This window comes from Triticum aestivum, chromosome 5B (genome assembly GCF_018294505.1).
Source record: "Triticum aestivum cultivar Chinese Spring chromosome 5B, IWGSC CS RefSeq v2.1, whole genome shotgun sequence".
NCBI classification, from domain to species: domain Eukaryota; kingdom Viridiplantae; phylum Streptophyta; class Magnoliopsida; order Poales; family Poaceae; genus Triticum; species Triticum aestivum.
In genome coordinates, this window is record NC_057807.1 from 695,276,158 (window position 1) to 695,291,476 (window position 15,319).

At 48.7% G+C, this 15,319-nt stretch overlaps 1 pseudogene across 1 annotated transcript; it reads right to left on the bottom strand.

Moving 5' to 3' along the window:
* Positions 1 to 307: 307 nt before the first annotated feature.
* Positions 308 to 5,808, bottom strand: LOC123115318 (uncharacterized protein At4g15970-like; annotated as a pseudogene). The gene is made up of 4 exons (XR_006456597.1): positions 5,761 to 5,808; positions 3,324 to 3,569; positions 1,566 to 1,934; positions 308 to 1,104 (listed from the first exon to the last, which is right to left on the bottom strand). The product of XR_006456597.1 is annotated as an uncharacterized protein At4g15970-like (transcript).
* Positions 5,809 to 15,319: the final 9,511 nt, after the last annotated feature.

Consider the following 15,319-nt stretch of genomic DNA (forward strand, 5'->3'; position numbering starts at 1 on the left):
TAGCTAGCCCATTCGACACGTTTGTTGTACCCTTGAACATTCTTGAAAAATAAAGGCCGTGATGTTTGCTCCAAAAAAGGAAAAGGAAAAAAGAAACTAGCCCATTGGAATTCTGTGAGACTGGATTTTATTACCTCCTCCCTTAAAAATGAGACTTATGTTTTCTCTCAATTAAACAACACCTGTTTTCCTGCCAAGGTCGTTAGTAAAGTTAGTTTAATCTGTGTTTCTGCTTGCATTCGAGTGTACGTATCATCAAGAAAACAACACTAGACCCTAAAAAAAATCAAGAAAACAACACTTGTGCTGCATAAACAAGCTACTGCTTTACTCATTCATCTTTAATTACAGGCCAGGAGGAGTCGGCCAGGACCAGCATACATGCATGCATGTGCTGCACGCATACTGGAGTACTACTACTCTGTGTATATGTTTGTGTACATATATAGTATAATAACTTACTAATAATCATCTAGCTGAAATGATTTCACAAAATGAATCAATCGATCGATGCTGCCCCTCTCAATCCCCTCCATCTCTTTCCACGAGAAGAAGCAGGCAAGCAAGAAGAGCAGAAAGAATGGGCAACCAAATGCACGAACTCATCCATGAGTTGGATCAGTGGATGCATATCCCGGGTACCTTCCACTGGAACTTGCCGGCCCTCTTGTCCGGCACCGGCGCCGCCGTGTAGTTCCTCCACACGTCCAGCACATTCCTCAAATCATGGAGCTTGGCCCCGAGCCCGACGCAGCAGTTGGCGTGCAGGGTGCAGATCTTGTTGAGGTCCCTGCTGAGCTGACAGAAGCCGCTGATGTAGGTGGTGTCGAGGAACTGGATGGCGACGCCGAGGCGGTCCGTCATGTCGTGCTTGATGAGGTTGAACACGTCCTGCTCGTGCTTGCCGAAGAAGCGGTAGCGCCCCGCCTGCCAGTGGCGGTAGAACTCGATGGTCTTGTTGCAGGAGCGCACGAAGAGGAAGCCGCCGTTGGGGAAGTTGCCGAGGCTGTAGGGGTCGCCCATGAAGACGTCGCTGGAGATGGCGATGTCCGCCCCCATGGAGATGTGCTTGAACGGGTCACGGAACCACATCACGTCCACGTCCTGCATCGTTAGCAGTTTGAGCAAGCATATGTTAGCGATCAAGACCAAAAGCAAGATGGATTATACTGTATTTCTATATTCATAAATGTTTCAGTCGGCCGGACGAGACAAACCACAAGTTCCCGACCGGCCGCCGGCCCACATGCATGATCGACGCATATGCGGTAGAATCTAATGGCTACTTAGCGTGCAACATGCATCGATCACCATCGTCAAAGTCCACACGATAAGCAGTAGCTTAGCCCACCTCGGTGGACTAAAACTGTGGACAGTTCAACGGAGCACGACCGGCCAAACCTGTCCAGCCACCGATCCAACGTGCAACACACCAACCAACACGTAACCAACCTATCTAACCAACTCGTCCCAACTGTATGTACATCCTAACTAACTGCCACGGATCGAAAGTAGTAACATGCATGAAGTTGTTGCATATAATAAACAAGAAAAGAAAGACGTACCGTGAAGAGGAAGTTGTATCCGAGCTGGAGGATGGTCTGCTGGAACTTGTTGCGGCCCCACATCATCTCGAGGTAGTCCTTGCTCATGAAGAACTTCTCGCCGCGGTAGTCGACGCCGGTCGTCCTCAGAAAATAGCAGTGCGGGTGCACGAGCTGGCACCCCGCGTACGCGGCCGGGTCCATGGTGACGATGACGAGGTGGTCGAGCAGGCGCGCCACGCCGCCCTCCCCGGTGCGGAAGCTCTCGAAGAAGAGGTCCAGCAGCGACCCCGGCTTGGTCCACGCCGCGTTGATCTGCGTCATGATCACCGTCCGGTCCGCCGTCGCCGCCCGCGCCAGCACCTCCTCCAGGTCCCCGTACGGCGACGCCTGCTGCAGCAAATTCATCGGCGTTGATCGATCGTAAGTGACAGACGGATTAATTGTTGGAAGAGCTGTGAACATTTATGCTGCATGGACGGACTTGGACGCGCGGGCAAGTGAATGCAGGCCTGGCGGCCATGCCGGCACTAGCTTAAGCTAGCACATTAATCTTGTATTGTAAAAAAATCAGTTTTTTTCTCCATGGACTGGCCTGCAGCTGCACATGTGCGACCTAATGATCGATGGCCACATGCGAGCCTGTACTTGTGTCACGAAAATAGATTTTGTATGTCAGAGGGAGAAACATGCGCCCATGCCGAGGTGCTGTGCCAGGCAAGAGGGAACGGGGACCACTTCAACGGCCGGCCGATCTGCCACAGAACTACTAGCCGTTTCAGACGCCACGTGTACGGCTACGGCGGGGACGCCCGGCGGACGCGCGCGCCGTCGTGGCGGCCATGCCGACAGCAGAGCTGCATAATAATTATGTTATGTCTTCCGGGAGTGCTCAAAGCAGCGGCGTGCACAGTGATGACTCATGTACTCACCTTCCTTGTCATCACGCGGAGAAGCTGCAACGGTGATGACTCATCATAAGCTTTTTTAAGTGTTCATCGTCATGGGGAGAAGTTACGGGAGTGGTGAGTCATTAGGGTTGATAATGGCGACGGCTAATGACACCTACTGCTAAAAATACGTACATATACATGGGGAGGATGGAAGGAAAAGGAGCGGGCGGTTGTTGGAGGTGAGAGAGGGCGGAGAAAGCAGACGTCCACATACACAGCCGACCTCGAGACGTGAGCTGGTCTTCGCCGCTCCACCACCACCGCCGCTTTTGGTTAGTAGCAGACTCGATCAACACAGGCCGCGCGCGCTTTTGGTTACCCGGTCGCCGTCGGCTCACGCAACTCGTTCAAAAAGAGGATTCTCTTCTGTTAATAATAGCATTGTTAGCATGAAAACGGCGTCTCTGGTTTTTAGTACCCGATATTACCCCTCCACCGAATATGTAGCTATAGATTGCATGGCATGGCGCCACCACCTTGGCCAGTTGCTCTTGTGCCTTTCTAGTAATTTGATGCAAACAAAATAATTGATTGAGTTGGGGAGGAAAATCATGTGTGAAAATGGAAAATATCTTGAGCCTATGAGTACTAGTGCATTTGACCGACGATCGGGTGGCGGTGGGAACGCCGGAGACGTACGCGGAGGGGAGAAGTATGATCTACTGTATGATCCTACAGTGATAATCCTCGTAATACAGTCTTAATTGATTAATCTCTGGAGTTATTTTCTTCTGCCGAACCTCGCCCCAAACTCAACGGCAATAGTAGTAGATGGGCGCCAGAACAATCAAGAGGTAGGCAACAAAATTCCCAGCTGCGTGCGTACCTGGACGGGGGCGGGTGCCGGAGCCGCGACGACGACGGAGAGGTTGCGGGCGGCGTCGGCGTCTCGGCGACGGAGCGCAGGTGGTGGTGGTGCTGGGCGGCGGTGCCGTTGTTGTGGCTCATGCGGCGACGTCGACGAGGCTGCGGCCGGGGCTGGAGCGACATGAAGAAGAGGACGCAGACCGGTGGCCACGGCGGCGCCCAGCAGGAAGGGACACCATGGGGCTACATGTTGCTGCTGCCGCCGCTAACCGCGTCCCGCAATCATCTGTCACTCTTCTCCCTCCCTCATCTTCTCGTCTCTCTGTGGTGGTGTGTGTCGGGTGGTGGTTGTCTTTGAACTGCGCGCCGGCGAGGAGAGCCCTCTTGAAATATCTAGAGGTTTGATCCGATGCTTGCTGCGGGGTCTAGAATCTGGATGGCGATGCGGCTGCGAGTTGGCACGGCAGGGACTGGATGCCTCTCTCTCTTGGGCGGTGGTGGTGGTGGACGGAGCGGGCGGGGAATTGAAGCTGAAGAAGCAGGAAGCAAGGAAGCGGGGGCTTTTAAGAGGGAGGGGGGGAGGAAGACCATGATGGGAGGATGGCGCGTCGTGGCGGCTTAGAGACGACAGATCATCAACTTATTCCCACTGATTGAGCGTGCCTGCCTGATTACCACAGCCGGTGGTGTCTGTCTTCTCTCTCTCTAATTTCTCTGCGTGTGTTGTGTGCTGCTCTCAACAGAAAGCAAGGAAAGGTAGTGGTACTTGGCTCGTTGGTTGGGTCCACCTGTTTGGCCCCATCGCTTTGAAAGTCTTTGCACACACGGTTCGACCAGGCGCTGGCTTGGCAGCGAGCGCGGTCAGCCGCGACGACGCTAGCCGCCCGGCCTGCCCGTGCCGCTCTCTCTGTCTCTACCCTCCTCCGCGTTACTGCCGCCTGCTGCCATGACGCTTCCGTTTTGTTCCGCATACCAACAACTGCCCTGCTCTTGCTCTGCTGTTGTCCTCTAGCTAGCCTAGCCTAGCCTGCTCCTGATTACCCGCAACGTCTCTGGACTTCCTTTGTGGCTTTGTGCAATTGTGATCATCTCCACTCGTTCGATTCAGGGCCACCGCGACGCACGCGCGCACGATTAACACCCGGCCGGCAACCCCAACCCCCCACGCCCGATGAAGCTGCTTGATGCAAAAGGATTATGTCGTGGTGAATCGTTCCTGGACACGATCGACGTGCGCTAACGTGCGTGCTGTCCACGTGCTAACGTCCAGGAGGCGGGCTGATGATTAATTAGCCGCGTGTTCCTCGATCCCTCCATGGGCGACGGGCGACGATGGTGCTGGTTGCGGTCAATTGACCTCGCTTTCAAACAGTCGGTGCGGTGCGGTGGGGTGTGCTGTGGTGTGCCGTGGAGGAGGAAAATGGAGGTGCTACTTCCCTGGCTCTAAGCGAGTGCCGCACTTTGCCGTGTTGGTTTAGCCTACGTGCGGTCGCCTTCCTCCCTCCCTCTCGCCGTCTCGCCGTCGACGCGGCCACCGGCTGGCTAGCAGTTCGGTCGACAAGTGCACCTATGGTATCTTTGAACTCAACACGGCATGCTATATGCCAACACTCTGTCGGTGCGTCGCGTATTCATCTAGTGTCGTATGCGCCGCTAGCTCAGACTAGTAGGAGTATACTAGTCCAGTAGCTGTATGTATTTTCTGGCTCACGTCGCGTTCAGGGTCAATCAGCTCCTACTAGTACGTCTGAATCGTCTGATGAGCGGTCGCCGTGCCGCCTAACCTCTGTTTTGGCTTTGATTAATCTCGCGGCCTGGCTGGAAAACCTCTAGTACCACCGACAATCAATCAATTCATTCCGATCCGATGGAGCTCCAAGCCAGTACTAGTACTCTACGTTAGTTAGGCGCAGCCGTGGAGTTAGGCTGCTGGATCACTTCATTTCATTTCACTTGGCCTCCTCCTTCCTCTATAATAAGAGTCAGACATGGCGGTGGTACTGTACGTCACATGGTCCAACGCCATTCTCCTCATCTGATATGGATGGACGGTTGAATTCAATCAACACCATGCCTCCACCAACCTCTCTCATGATTCAATTTCCTTTCTTTGGTAGCCAACGTTTAAACAAGAGCCATTTTTAACCCGGCCGTGGACAATCATTGGCCTGGCAGGAATCAGTGCAGTGTTTAAACAAGAGCTACATTGCCCGCAGATAAATAATTGAGCTACTATAGCTAGGAATAGTATAGTAGAGGCCCGGAAAAGTACCGGTGCCATTTTTTACCCGGCTTCCCATGTTCATTGGCCAGCGAGGAATAAGGAATGTCTACAGTGTACTGTCCAAGAGATGAATAAGAGCAGGCATGGCTCATGGGTCGCCCTGACTCACAGAGACCCCATTACGTGATTCACGCTAGGATGTGGTAACAGTGGTGGGAATGCGCCCACCTACCAGTGCACCACCAGTAACCAGTTGCTTCTGCCCATTTTCCGCGCACATGGGAGGAAAACACAACAATATACTCTCGCATTCATACGTGGTGATCGATCGATGTGGTAATTATAACATTTTTGTCGTGGAAACATGCATATGTCGCGTATGTTAGCAGAGTTTTGGCTTGCGTGCATGGCGCGGCGACATCTCTACCACATCGATCTTGGAAGCTCAATCTCATTCATCGGCCGTCCGTTGGATTCTGCAGACGCGTCGACGCCAGAGCACATTACTAACATGAATGCATGTAAAGCAAACCAAAAATAATAATACTCCAGCTAGCAACTTTGTCAGCGAATCCATGGACATTCATCGATGAAAGATCATTAGTTAGTTGCTTGTGATGATTGCCACCAGCACACCGGAAAAGAGAGAATCGAGCTATAGACGGGATGATCATGGTAGTAGTAGTTTGTTTGCACTTGCACATGGCCCCTACCTACATTGACGTTGCGACGCCTGGCTTTGGAAACGGGGAGCAGTTGGGGTTAGTATACTGTTTGATTGGAGAACGGTTGGTTTAATCAGTACAGGGAAATGTTAGCAAACATGCGTGATTAAGCGTAACCCAGCTCTGCATGCATGGCTTTTTGAGGAAAGCAATTACTCGTACTGGTATGCATGTTTCGGGTGATTAATCATAGACCTGGTGGTACAACGGTAGCCCACAGGCCTAACCGCCGCTCGCAAGTTGCGACGTGGAGAAGTTGCCAGATTAGATTGGGTGTACATGCAAATGAGCTGAAGGCTCTGATCAAACACTTCGCTGCTTGTCTAGCCAAAACTAATGCCATGGAACTTGTATTGCAAGGGATAAAGAGCAGGCATTCATGACCGCATGAGCCATGAGTGTAGCAGTAGCAATGCCGTACCCGGCGAGATTGCGCTTGCGGTTCAATTAGGAAGAGCATCTCCAACCCCACCCCCAACAGACCCCCTTAAGCCTTTTTTTTTGCGCCGGCGGCCGAAAATCGGCACAGTCGCGTCCTCAGAAGCACGATTTTTCGCCGGTTTGGGCCGAAATTAGCGCCAGCGGATCCAGACCGAACCCAGCGCGCTGGGGGCACCGGGGGACGCATTTTTGGCGCAAAAGTGAATGGGCCCGCCGAGTTAGCGAGACGCCGCTTCGTCGTCCTCATCGCCTCGGTTCCCGCGGAAATCAATTCCACGCTGCCGCCGGCCAGCCTCCATTGATGCCTAACATGCGGCACAATGAAGGCGCAACCAACGCGCGTCCCCCTGCTCCCGCCACGCGTCGCCCGGCATGTAGGCTCTCGCCGCCCCGCTGCGGCTACAAAAGTCGATCTCCCCGTCGGGCAACTACCACATATCTCCTCGCATCGCCACACAAAGCAACACACATCTCCCCTTCCTGCAGACGAGCAATGGCAGAGAGGTACCCAGGCGACGGTGCGGCGGCGAACGGGTTCGGCCGCCGCCATCTCCAAGAGCCGGAGGCGCGCCTCCTCTACAAGGCCGAATATCTGGCGCCCCCGGACATGCATGTGCCGGGGGCGTGGAAGTTTAGGGCCGCCGGAGTCCCGGTGCCACCGGTGCACGAAGGGGCTACACGGCGGGCCGAGATAACCCGCAACCGCTCGTCGCTCATGGAGGAGCAGCGGAACGAGCCGAGGTATGCCGCCGACAGCCACATGCTGTGGACGATGTACTTCGAGCGCCGCCATGAAGACCAGATCACCTCCGCTAACGGCATCATCCCCCGCGGACGCCACAACGCTGGCGGGCGGCACGAGTGGTGGGGCATGCCCGGCCGCAGCCTCGAGGCCATCCTCGACCACATTGAGGCCGGCAACACGCCGCGCCTTGAATACCCGCCACGACTGTCCTTCTCTCGCCGTCGTCGCAGCTCCTAGACGCCGCGGTGAATGGAGGCCGGGGCGTCCTCCTTGTCAGGCTCCGGCTCGCTCTCCTTCAGGCTCCTCGAGACACTCATTGGGCTGCTGTTAAGCGCATTCTGTGTTATGTTCAGTTCACGGTGTCTTTTAGGATGCATATTTGGCCGATTTTCTCTCGGGTTCTTTCGGCCTACTCTGATGCAGATTGGGCTGGCAGCTCGGATGACAGGCGATCCACGGGGGGTTATGATGTATTCTTTGGCTCTAATTTGATCGCCTGGAGTGCTCGGAAACAGGCTACTGTATCACGTAGTAGTACTGAAGCTGAGTATAAGGCTGTGGCTAATGCTACTGCAGAGATCATCTGGGTGCAGTCTTTGCTTCAGGAGTTGGGTATGTCTCAACCTCAACCTCCTATCCTTTGGTGTGATAACATCGGTGCTACATACCTTTCTGCAAATCCGGTATTCCATGCCCGAACGAAACACATTGAAGTTGACTATCACTTTGTACGGGAACGTGTGTCACAGAAGCAACTCCAGATCAAGTTCATCTCTTCTAAGGATCAACTTGCAGATATCTTCACTAAGCCTTTGCCTCTACTATAGTTTGAGGCCTGTAGGCGCAATCTTACCCTTCTCAGTTCTTTAGAAAGTGGCTAAGATTGAGGGAGGGTGTTAGACTATGTATAGCTTTTGTATTTGTGTATGTATATCGTACCTATTGTAACACACCCATTATATATATGAGATAAGCCATTCCTAGAGGGTTGAGCTGGTTTCCCCAAATCATTGTCTTACATGTGCACACGTTGTGGCTTAATTTCCCCGCGGGTGAGCTCATCGTGCCGTGGCCGCGAGCACAAGGGTCCGGTTCGTTTTGATTCCGCGCGGACCAGCGGCACAGGCGGCCGATATTATCGGCGAATCCATTACACGAGACGATGCGGCGACGTAGATGATGATTAGTGGCTGCTAATTGGCACCGGCACGCCAGCAAAGAGAAAAATGAAGAATCAAGAAAGCAGCTTAGGGTAGTTGTTCGCATGCACATGGCCGCCGGCAAGGGCCTACCTACATTGACATTGCAATGCCTTCTTTTGGAGGCAGGAGGACAGTTGGAGATCGGCCGTTTGATTGATCCGTTTTATGCAGGGAACAATAACATATAAGGGATGATTAAGCTAGCGCGCGTAAGTTAAAACCAGCTCTGCGTCATAGCTTTTGTAAATGGAACAATGCTGCTAATAGTAGGCTTCTTTTGTCCAGCTCTAACTGCTTTGCAAAGTGGACAGGTTGCTGTCTAATTAGGTGGTGTACACAGTGATGGGAACTTTTGGTCTATGGATATGAAAAAAAATAGTAATTAAATAAAAAGTCAAAAGTTCTGAAAATATTTTTGAAATAAACTTGACCTCCCATTGCATTGGTAAAAAAATCCACGAAAAGAAAAAAAATCTCGTTGACCTCTTTTCTAAAAAGACAAAAAAAATGGTCAAAATAGTGTGAATAGTGACCTATAATAGCAAATTAAAAAAATTGCCCTGAAGTCGACACTGGTTTTCTATTCGTCAAAACATATATACTGGTGCGAAAGAAAGTCAAGTTTATTGTGAAAAAACTTTCAAACTGTTTTGACTTTTTTATATTAAAAATTTCCCCATATGAGGTGCATATACACCCAGGAACCAAAGGGTATTTCCCGTGTATATGGCCATCCATAGAATAATGAGATAGCTTGTAAGACATGTAAATCGACTTGTGTGAACCAACATGTGGTCCGATGGTTAGGAGGACAGTGGTATCCACAACCCATCAGGGTTTAATTAAGTCCTGGTGCTCCCATTTATTCTGGATTTATTTCAGAATTTCCGGCGATGCGCGTTCAGTGAAAGAAGACGTTCCGTCGACTACGAGTCATCTATGATGACTTCGTAAAATCTCAAGATGATATGTTGGCTCAGTGTCTTGGATGTGCTCATAGGGATATGGTGTGCGTGTGTGTATTTATAAGGATGAGCGTATGCGCATGTATATAAGCACTTGCGCTTGTACTGTCTTCAAAAAAGGACATGTAAATGTGCCGAATTCCCAAATGAGCAAACCATCTCCTAATTCAAAAACCCAAGAAGTAACAAAGCCATTCCAGACAATATTCAGCTGGAAATGTTACTGCAAGCCAATATGAGTTTGGGTATATTTTTTCCCACCACAAAAGACAAGCTAGGGTAATTTTTTTTATTTGATCGAATCAATTCTCCTTGTGTGGCAGGGCACCGTGGTTGCCTTTGTTTGAGAATAATGGAGTAGTCTGATCATCAATCTTATTTATTTAACAACAAGTCAAAAGGCACGGAACGGAAAGAAAAGGTTGAACACGGTGTTTCCGAGGTGCTTTGGCACCGTCATGACAGAAGATAAAATAAAAATATCTTGTGTATAACTAATCCAAAGCAGGCAAGCTAGAGGAGGCTAGGTGGCAGCGAGCTAGCGGCCACGGGTGGTGGTTGTACCCAAACCTCATGGCAGCGGCAGCGGCAGGAATGGGAAGCTTCTAACGATCTGGAAAAATCGTCGGTTTGTGCTAGCTGCAAACGCGCGTTCGTACGTCTTTTTCTGCCTTTCTTTCCATGTGCTGCACCGTGTCCCGCGGTAGAGGCGGTCGTTTGTGTTCGTACGTGTTACGCTTGCTTCGGCTGCACATGTTTGCATGCTTGCTTGCACCGCCAGACTGCAAGCATACTCCGTGATCTAATAGTTCTGGAAATGATGGTTCGGTAATGTCCTGCATAACTTGATTGTGTAAATGTTAGGAGGTCTACCTGCCTAGTTTTTTTTTTTTTGAAAAAAAGGGATGAAGAAACGCAAAGCCCTGTATACATACTCCACCTGTCCTCAAAGTATGTGGGGATCATGTGCGAGGATCTTGTGTATGGCTTGACAGAAAACGCAAACTAAAGCATAGCACTAGTAGTAGTAGTAGTAGCGCTAATAAAATACTACCGCGGGCACCAATCATTGGTCTACACTCAATTTGAAATTTTTTTCACAGGCACTGTTGGTGTTAGGACATCTCCAACTCTGACCTGCATGTTTCCTCCAGCATCAGAAGCTGGCAATCCAATGCTACCCGCGTATATTTCAAGTGGGTTTTCAATTAAGTGGAAGAAATTCATGCAAATGGAATGATTTTCATATAAACCAAACGAAATTCATTACAACTTTTAGCTAAACCCTACTCTAAACTTAAATCTACATGATCGTTGGCACCCATTCCCCATGTTCAGCCGTGAGCCTCGGAAAGTGAAGCTCCGGCAGTTGCTTTGCCTTCTTCTTCAGTTCCGCCTCTCCAGGTCTTCCAGCCTTCACCATCACAGCCTAAGTGGCTAACTGGCTGACGATGTTGAGCCCGCCAAGCTTAGCTTCAGCGGGAAGGAAGAAACGGTGGCCTTCTTGGGACCCGAGCGGTGGCGACCTACCGTACACTACTCTTCCTCGCTGCGGGCAGCGTCCGCGGACGTGCCAGCTTTGTGGTCATGCTGGTGTGGCCCTGGCGGAGCTGGCGATGTCCTACTAGCCGTCGCTCTTGTCGTACGCCTCGTCCGCCGCCTCGTCAAACTCCTTGTAGGCGGCTTCTAACTCCGCCAGACGCTAGAGGACATTTGCAAGTTTGGAACTTGGAATAGCATAAGGTTGTGGTTGTACTCCACCCAATTTGTCCAGCCATGTTGCAGTCGTTTAAGACAAGTGTTGAACTTGAAATGAAGAGCTTGAGTTGGAGTAGAACAACAAGCTTAGGCCCAGAGGGGCAAGGGAAGAGAAACATGTACCGCAAGTGATTTAGTGGATGGTTGACACAAATCATGCGTCTTGCTTTCCATGTGTTGGGCTCTTAGCTCCTCCTAGCTGACTGCTCATAATCGATATATTAGTACAACCTGCAAATCAATTGCCCCTTAACCTTGGCAAAGGGCCTTGAGCTCTCAGAATTGGGAAAATTCAATAATGACTACTCCCTCCGTCCCATAATATAAAAACATTTTTGACACTAGTGTAGTGTTAAAAACGTTCTTATATTATGGGACGGAGGGAGTATGTAGGTAGCATCAAGGCCGCGTTCCGACGTTTTGAGGGGCAATCGTAGATTGGTCACGGCGGTTGGGCTCTACTTCGGCTGTGGTCTGGCATGGATTTCTATTGCATTGGGGCGGGGCGGGGCGGGGCGGGCGGCAACAAGGGTATATATATATATGTGTATGTATGTATGTATGTATATATATATATATATGTATATATATATGTAATTCTTCACCCTCGAGCCACATGGTCTGGCTTAAGCAAACCTCGACGGTTCCACCGCTATAAAATTATGTTTCACATCTGTAAACTTACGTTGATGGCCCACCCCTACCTCTATCTCTCTCAACTTGATCGACACCGCTGTCTCAAAAAAAAAAAGCTGGATCGACATTATTTCTCTCTCCCTAGTCCATCCTCGGATTGCGGCGGCGGCGGTGGCGATTGTGCCGGAGGAACTACCCGGAAGCGAGGGCTACTCCCCACCCTGGCGCGTGGAGTACTCCCCCATTCCCTCTCTCATGCGACCAGGAGGCGAAGTGGACAGCGCAAAGTTCCGACGCGAGGTCTGCGGCGACAACGGCCTTCTCCTGCGTCCCTCCCCACCTCCGTTGGCTTCTAGCCGGTAAGAACTGCCTCTTCCTTTTCCTCTCCCTTTCCTCATCCATCAATTTCTGAATGTTTAGGATTAGCGTTCTTGATTTTTTTAGGAGCGGGGCAAAGGAAGAGGAAGAAGGCCAAGAAAGGATCCCGGGTTGCCCTAAGAAGCTGCTCCTCGGGTTGCCGCCGTACAATGAGGAGGCAGTGGACAGGAAGGGTGGCGCTCCTCGTTGATCTCAAGAGCAAAATTTGGGGTTCGGCCCGAACAAGAGCCCTCATTCTGTCCGATAAAAAAGCGCCCTTATTCTTTACGCGGTTCATCCTCACTTCATTTGGTCTTTTATTGAAACTGCGAACATACTGTGCTTGCTTCGTCAGTTACAAATTTTTCAGGGCAAAATAAGCTGATTGGCAGTCTGTTGCTTGTGTGAAAGGGTGCCTTTTTCAAAAAAATATTATGAAGGAATTGATGGCAAAGTATATTTGCGTTGATGTTGTGGTAGTGGCTTGTGTAGACCATGTTTGTTTCAGTAGGCAGTGCTGCATAGAAGCACTATCTCTGCAGCCTAAAGTCGCTGCATTATGTTGCACTGATGTGTTCTTTCTTCTTTTTGTTTTTCTCCTAAGATTTAGTGTTTCTTCTTTTCTGAATAAAAATAACACTATATTATGGATATTTTTAGCGAATAAGAAGTGCAATCGTTGTTATGACTTGAAACCCGAATGCCAGTGTAGTAATTAATTAGATTCTTGGAGCCTAGTTCAATCTCGTATGCTCTTCTACTGACTGAAAGTATTCAATCATGCTTATTTTAAATCTTTTCTCATTGTAGTTCATATACCTCTCCGTGGATCACCCAGCTGTGTTTTTTTTAATAACTCAATTGTAGTTTGCCAGTAACTAGTTTCAAAATGTTTTGAAAATGCCACTTGCATGTAGGAAGAAAAAATAGTTATACTGACAAGCACCTACCATGCCCCTACTGTGATTTCACCGTAGTTTATGGTATACTAATAAGTACCTACGTTGCCTCTATTTTTTACCTGGGCCCTAAAATAATTTCAGCTGTAGTTAATGCTATAGTAACAAGTACCTACGATGCCCTATTTTATCTACCTGGGCCCCTAACATAATTTCAGCTCTATTTCATCTTCCAAAATGGTGTATGTGGAAATAAAGAACTATGCCTATCATTCTATCATTCTGCTAATTAGTCAATTTTGTAGTTTCTTTCTTTTCCTCAGTGATATGCCAATATGTTTCAGCTCAGCACATGGAGTAATTAGATGGTCCTTCTCCCGTGATTTACTAGATTGTCAGCAATGATTCAAAGGTTAGTTCCTTTAATGTGACATAGATGTGGAAAAAAGCATCAACCTATTTAATAATGTATCCATCCATCTAGCAGCAGGTAGTGTAACAAGCAGAAGTAGCTAGTGACCCAGACAAAGAAACTCACTAAAGAGATGGCAGTAGTCTTGGTGAGCGCTTTGAATCTACAAATTCCTTGAGCCATTTTTACATTATGCAAGCATAACATAAGAGATAAAATGTAGACACTTTTAGGCACATACTCCAAATGTACCTGACATTAGCTTCCAGGTCTGTAATTAACAGTATGCCAACTACACATAGCATTTGAGACGAAAAAAATGTAGACATAAAATGGGAGCTCAATAGCCAGACACTTTGAACTTCAAATATCATAAAGTCCAATATGAAAAGGTAAATTTCTGCCTGATGCTTGCGCAATTTACGTTATCATCTAGTTTATTTCTCTGTATGTATATGCTATATATAAGTAAATATATGCATGCATTTTTTTCCTCTAGGGAAGAGCATTCCTCTATTTCTATTATCATCTAATTTAATTCTATGTATGCGTGCTTTTCTCTAGCAAAGAGTGTTGCTCTATTTATCATGGACCATCATGTCTCATTCACTGGGTTGTTGGTAAGAATCTATCCATGTCTTAATGTTTTTCTGACTACGGTTTGTAGTTGTAAAATCTGTCATTAAGCTTCAACAGTTCACTCTGCAAGCATCTTTCAAGTGTGGTCGCCTGAGATTACCCCATTGGCTTTGACTAAGAGTCCCACTTAATTGTTAGGTTGCTTATTCTAAAGTTCATGATTCTGCATGCGAGCAAAGGATGTGATAAGCGCAGTTTTGTCTATGTAGTTTTGTAGACTTTATTCATCATGACAATTTGATGGAGTCTGAACAATGGTTATCTACAAGGGTGGTTCCAGGAAGACTGCAAGATGATAGGCATCAACCATTTTGAGTTCGTTTTAGCAAGACCATTATGCGTCGCCTTGTAACATTATCAAGTCAGTTTCGGTGCATATAGTGCAGTATAACATTATCAAGTCAGTTTGTTTCTGTAATTATACGTCGCCTTGTCCATATGTGTTACCCCAACCATCAATATTTTGCATGATGCACTAGGTAATTCGTGTTCAGAAATTTCATTGTGTATCTGCTTAGTTGGCTGGTATTACCTGACAGGCTTCGGACACATTCTTATAGAATCTTAATTGTCAGGGGAAAAAAACCTATAACCTTACTGAGCTATTTTACTCTTCGACGGTACAAATTTGTTGTAGGGCTAGTACACTGGAAATCAGGGGCAGAGCTCAGCCACCAGCTCCATCTACTCGCACGAACAACAAATTTTATACACACATGTGCAACTGTATTTGCTTTTGTACCAATAATTGGAAAGATAATACTAATCTCCTTGACTTCACTGAGAATTGCAGTATATGATGCTGGTAAAAATCGTCTCATCAGTTCTTTAACACAATTACGAGTCAGGTTGCAAAACAATTATCTGAAACTTACCTTCTCTCACCATCCACGCCTTAACTTTACCTCGCACACTCCTGGCGAGCAGGACAGATTACTCCGCTCCATGTTGTAATTTTACCTTGCAAGCGTTTTGTTTTTATGGTGGATGTGCCGCCCACTCTATTGTAATT